Source organism: Chenopodium quinoa, unplaced genomic scaffold (genome assembly GCF_001683475.1).
Source record: "Chenopodium quinoa cultivar QQ74 unplaced genomic scaffold, ASM168347v1, whole genome shotgun sequence".
NCBI lineage: Eukaryota > Viridiplantae > Streptophyta > Magnoliopsida > Caryophyllales > Amaranthaceae > Chenopodium > Chenopodium quinoa.
The window spans coordinates 7965975-7972190 of NW_018744367.1; the positions used below are offsets into that span (position 1 = coordinate 7965975).

Genomic DNA, 6216 nt, shown 5'->3' on the forward strand with positions numbered 1-6216 from the left:
TTACTAGATTTCTTCTTTATTTTGAAAAGAGTAATTTTATCAAATTTATGGAAAAATTCTTCATATACAGAAGCTTATTTTGCTACCACAAGCTTGCAACTGGCTAGTTTTGTTTTATATGACTTTAGAAATTATCAAACATGGAATTAGGGATGTCGCTGAATTGTCAAAATCTGCAATTTATAAGATTAGATATTGTTACAGATTCTCTGTTATCTGGAAATACCAATTTAAGTCATTCTCGAGTTTTAATTACTAGAAGGAACACAATGCATAAGTATATAGGAAGACTAATATATACAAGCTGTGGCTCAAATTCTGCAAAATCAACCGAACCACATTCAATAGGTAGCATCAGATATGCACCCAAGATCTCTGAAACTAGTGCTGCTACTAATGGGATCCTCTTCAGATTCTTCACAAAGCCGATGTCATCAGTCTCCCAAATAGCAATGATCTTCTGGTTGATCTCCACCATTCAATCAAGCTTCCTCTTAAACTCTGGGTTCTCCTCATTCAGCACAGCTGGGATATTCTGGCAGTTGTGCGGTTATTCTGCAAAATATTTGTATGTTTTACTAGATTTCTTTTTTTCTATTTTTTGTTTACTTTTGATAGAGTTTTATTTACTTTAAATTTGAAAACCTCTACATTGAACTCAATATATTTGTTTCTTACAACTTGACTTATCTTGTAAGAATATGAAAGTCAATGACTTGGAGTTTTTGTGATATAACAAAGTTTCCATAGTTATTTATCATTTCAAGCTAATTTATTGTTCGTATACTTTAGACCTAATGTGATTTACTTTTTAGTTATTTTGATTTACTTTTGAGCTATTTTGAATAACTTTAGAGTGTTTTTATATGTACTTCTAGAGAATTTAGGTAGAAATCGAACTTACACTTCTATACATCTGCATAGTGCTCTACCACTTGAGCTAATAGGTTTACTTTAAAGACCTTTTTATTTTTCACTTTTTATTCTTTTTTATTTACTTTTAGAGACAACGGATGTATTTCTCTCTCTTTTTTTTTTTTTTTTTTTTTTTGACAGAACGCAGCAGCATATTTTATTAAGGAATGCTAGCAGAATCTAGCATAGCAGCATCTATTAAATAATGAGGAGCCTCCTCAATCCATACTCTCTTCTAGCATGAGCAAGTTTAAATTATACACCCACTGCGAGAAGGCAGCCCTAGCATCGTTTAAAATCCATTGCTTAATAGAAGAAATTATTTAGTAAAATATAGTATATAATTTACATCAGTTTACTACAAAACGTAATCATAATACTTACTCAGAACATTCCTCATTAACAAACAGTTCAATGGCAGGGTGGCAACTCTTCCAAGTCTACTGTCAGGCTTCGGCATAACCTATACATACATGGTAGATTGTTAAATCTTGCTAACGCATCTAACAAGGGTCTAACCACTACTAAATCCTTCTGTCTTGAAAAAATGAGATAGTAGGGGTTGGGCTAGTATAATAAGTTGACATTATATGATGTCCATTTTGCATGGACTACATTATTTTCTTTATTTTTATCTTAATGAGTTGCAATACTATATCACTGTTTTGTACTCGTATCAACTGATTTCCTAACCAATGACTGGAACTATTCTCAACATTTGCATCCTTATAGCTAGCCTAAAATTAATCAATAGTCCATATCAAATCATATGAAAATATACTAATGACCCTATTTGATTTACTTTTATCATATTTATATCTACTTTTTAACAAGAAAAAACACACTCCCATGCACAACACTTAATCACTACACATACCACAATGCATATATCTATACATCAAGGCCTAAGCATAAAATTGTTGACGAAATCGCAATTTTATACTGCAAATTATTAGGCATGTAATTTGATTGTCGTACAAAATAAACCCTAAAAATTGATTTGTACCAAATTTGCAATCTTACCTCTGTCGTTGATAAATTTAGCAACAAATCCAGCAAATTATTGAAAAAGTATGTAAATTGTGTCAAATTCATGAGCAGCTTCAAAATTCGAGCTGATAATCGAGGTAATGAAGCTTGAAAAGTGCTGCAATTTTCCTAAAAATTACTAAGGTTAAAATATTTCATAAAGAAATCGATTGAAATTGTAGTTCAACTATGACAAATTATAACAAATTTTGGTATAAATTGTCTAAATTTTGAAAAAAATTTGAAGATCAATAGAGAAGAGAGAGAGAAAAATCAAACCTTGTCTTTGAGAAGAAGAGAGAGAAAGCCAGATTTAGTTAGTTTAGAAAAAAAAAGCGTCGAGAATAGATATTAGATCTCATACGTTCATTCTCTTTTAATCGTATGACTACTAAAAGCTCTTTTATATATATATATATATATATATATATATATATATATATATATATATATATATATATATATATATAGGGTCGGGATCCGGTGAGACCATCCCCCTATATGAGACCATCTCTTATATGAGACCAAATCTTGGCCCTTGAACTAAATAGATCTGACGGATGAAAAGGCGCATAGTAATGGAAAAATCAGTAAATACACCACCTAACTGTCATCTCTCTCCACCTAGCTAACTAACTTCTCTCACCACCACGAAGCTTCATCAATGGCGGCTAATCAGTAACGCTGTTTCTCATTGCTTCAAATTGCTTCATCAATTGCTTCATCAAATTAATCATAAGCAAGTTCACACCGACCTTGCTCGCCTTGCGCTACAAATCATCAATTACTAATCGCATTTCCATCGCTGCTACAAATCAAATTCGCCAGGTGAATTGCATGTTAATTGGATGATAATTTTTGATTTTTTAGTTTGTTCTGTTCTTATTAATTTGCATATTTAATTGCATCAATCACCAGGTTATTGAATTGCATGTTAATTGCATGAGAATTTTCGATTTTTGAGGTTTGTTCTGTTCTCATTGAATTGCTTGTTTAATTGCATCAATTATGGATTTGATTGAATTTACTTCTTTGAAATATTTTGAATTAAATCAAAAATTTAGGTTTGATTAATTTGATAGAAATTGAAAATTTGCAATCAAATTTAAAATGAGCAAATTAAAACACTACACCTGGATCCTTAAATCCATTTCCCCAATAGCTAAAAGTCCTTTCATGCAGTAAATTAAAACATAGATGCTCATTTGTCAAATGAGCAATCAATTTTTTGCTCATTTACCAAATGAGCAAATAGTTGATTACTCATTTATCAAATGAGCAAACACCTACACATGTTAATGAGGAGGTTTTACCATCTGAGGTGTTTAAAGCTAATCAGATTTATGTTTAAAGCTAACCAGAAGATGTATCTTAGGGAGGATAGGGATTGGGCTAATAACAACTCGCACACCCCCAACCTTTTAACCCCCTACTCTTTCATCGCACGGCAATCCCCAAATTCACAAAACAACAATACAAATTCACAATTAAGTAAAAAATAACAAAAATTAGGAAAAAAAAAACAAAAACAAAAAATGAGCAAAGTCATATAAAAATGAGCAAATTAATATAAGTTTCTAGAAAAGTCATATAAATACCTTCTTCGGATCTTGTTCAATTTCTTCAATTTTTGTATGAATTGGATCATATTGTTCCTAAAATCAAGCAAAAACAAAAAAAAACAAAAAAAAATATTACATAATTGTGTAATTTTCATCCAAATCACACAGTATCAAATGAGCAAAAAATAATTGCTCATTTGACAAATGAGCAAATATTTTTTTGCTGATTTAGGAGGTCCATTAATGTGCTATAAAAGCACCACATTGCATCATTTTCCTTAAAGCAAGATTTGTTCCAATTCAATTCTTCAAGCAATGCCAAAGACATAGAAAAACTAAGTATTGGTTACAAGTGAAATACCAATTTTGGTTGTTTACTGCCAGAAGGACCAACAAGCTTCTGGTTTTTATAAAAAACTCCAAGCCTCCCCTTAAAAATTTCCAATTTCTCACGACTTGACAACATATTGGTTGTCCAACCTTTGAGAACTGGAGTTTCTCGTTTGGCTCTAACTTCCTCAATGACAAACTGATCAACGTATAAAAGCTACAAACAAGTAAGATAGAAAAAATTAGTACATTAAAATTAAACAAATAAAAATTAATACATACAATAGCTACAAACAAGTAAGAAAAAATAATTAGTAAATTAAAAATCAACAAATAAGTAAAAAATACTACATTAAAAAAACAACAAAAATTAAAGTAATACCATAAGAAACAGTAAAGATCCAGGAAAAGAACGAGTTTAACGTTCTTCCCAGAAAAGCTTGGCCTTCACAAGTGAATCAAGGATATACTTGCACCAATTCAAGTCCTTTATTTTATCAACATCAGAAAGAAATGTGAGAATATCAGAATTGATATTCACATTTTGTTTCCCTGAAAAAAAAAAGAGCAAAACAAAAGAAAAATGAGCAAAAGGAAATTTAAATGAACAAAATATAATATAAATAAGCAAACAAAATTGAAAATTAGCAAACTCCTATAAAATTTAAACCATGATGTTGACTCTCCACCTTTTCCTGATGATATAACTAATTTATAATATAACTTGAAATTTTTTTACATATATGTTAATATGAAGTATGTACCAAATCCTATTCCAAATTTTTTCACCCATCTCATCATTGACTAACAACAATAATCCATCAAAATATAAATAAATAGAACAAAAGATAAATACATATATATATATATATCTTATTCTGAAAGTGTCAATAGTCTCTATCTAATGATGTATAGATTCAAGTAACTGATTCTATACATATATGACCAACAACTTAGATAATATAATTGCTATATATAGCACACAACTGCTAAGTGCTAACTATAACTAAAAATAAGCAAAATAAAAATAAAAAGTTTACCATCCATCAATGTAGAAACGCATAGCACTACAAAGTTCCTTTTGAACATAAGACCAGCTGAGTTATGCTCTTTCAGAAACTCTTTCAGCTCCCCTATTTTGATAGAGAGTGGGTTGCTTTTGAATTGCTTCTTCCATTGCTGAATCACTTTCTTATCTCTGGAAAAATTATTTTTGTCAATTTCTATGCCACCCATTGGCAGCCCAAGTACTTGATGCACATGCTCTTTAGTGATACAAAAAGGTTCAGAATCTGGAATGTTTAAAGAGCATGTGTTAGCATCAAAGTGATGCACCAACCATAAACCCAGCTGCAAAGGCAGTTGGGTCACCTTCAAGAACTCCATAGACCCGAATCCTATTGCTCTAATAGCTTTCAACTGATTTTCTGAACATTTTTCAATAACTTGAACTATGGATGAAGGGGACATCCGACTATGTAATGTCCCATAAACATGAGACTTCAAATCTTCCCCTTCGTTGCTGGATTTCGTCTCCTCCAGCTTAATCTTTTGTTTTTCTTTTAATCCTTTTTCAACCTTTTTACCTTTAACCTTAGTACCAACTAATACCTCTGATGAACCAACACCAGGCCCTGCTGAACCAACATTAGCAGCAGGCCTTGCTGAAACAACATCAGCAGTCGCACCTGATGAACCAACATCGGCAGCAGGCTCCTTTTCAATAGACTCCCTGCTCATACAAAACAATTAAAAAAAAAAGTAAATAATTAGTTGGTAATTTTATACAAATGAGCAAAAACATAGATACTCATTTGTCAAATGAGCAAAAACATAGACTTAAATGAGTAAATTCCATTTACTGCAATACTATAAATGACAAAACAAACAGGAGAGAATGCGTAATTATGGAGTACATTTCATTATATTTATTCTCTTATATTAGATTTTTGTTCTGTTATTAAAGCTTAATTTCAAATGAATTAAGCTTTTTTTATTGGTAAATAGAAAATTTATTACCCAGAAGAAAAGTACATAGTACAAAAAAAAAAGAGCAAACAGCCCATCCAAACTACAAAGACCACAAGGCCAAACAACCACAAAAACCAGTTCAAGGCTCAAGGTTAACCACCTTCTAGGAAGGGTGCTAACCTGAAACAAGAATAAACTTGGATCCTAGCTACTGTTCACCTTCTAGGAAGGGTACCAGAAGCAAGGACTAGGCTCAAACAGCCTAACAGAACTCAGATAACAAGCCTGAACAAGATAAGCAAGCAAACAACCCACACTAGCCAACACAGCAAGGCAAATACAATAAAACAACCATGAAACTAAAAAGAAAACCAATCTGCCCTAAGACCAAATAAGCTTCCTTCTGTCA

The 6216-nt window shown here is 31.5% G+C and overlaps 1 long non-coding RNA gene across 1 annotated transcript; it reads right to left on the reverse strand.

The window, feature by feature from the left end:
- Positions 1 to 3668: 3668 nt before the first annotated feature.
- Positions 3669 to 4978, reverse strand: LOC110696626. The gene is made up of 3 exons (XR_002506351.1): positions 4877 to 4978; positions 4219 to 4388; positions 3669 to 4053 (listed from the first exon to the last, which is right to left on the reverse strand). It is a non-coding gene; the product is annotated as an uncharacterized LOC110696626 (long non-coding RNA).
- Between the last annotated feature and the right edge of the window lie 1238 nt (positions 4979 to 6216).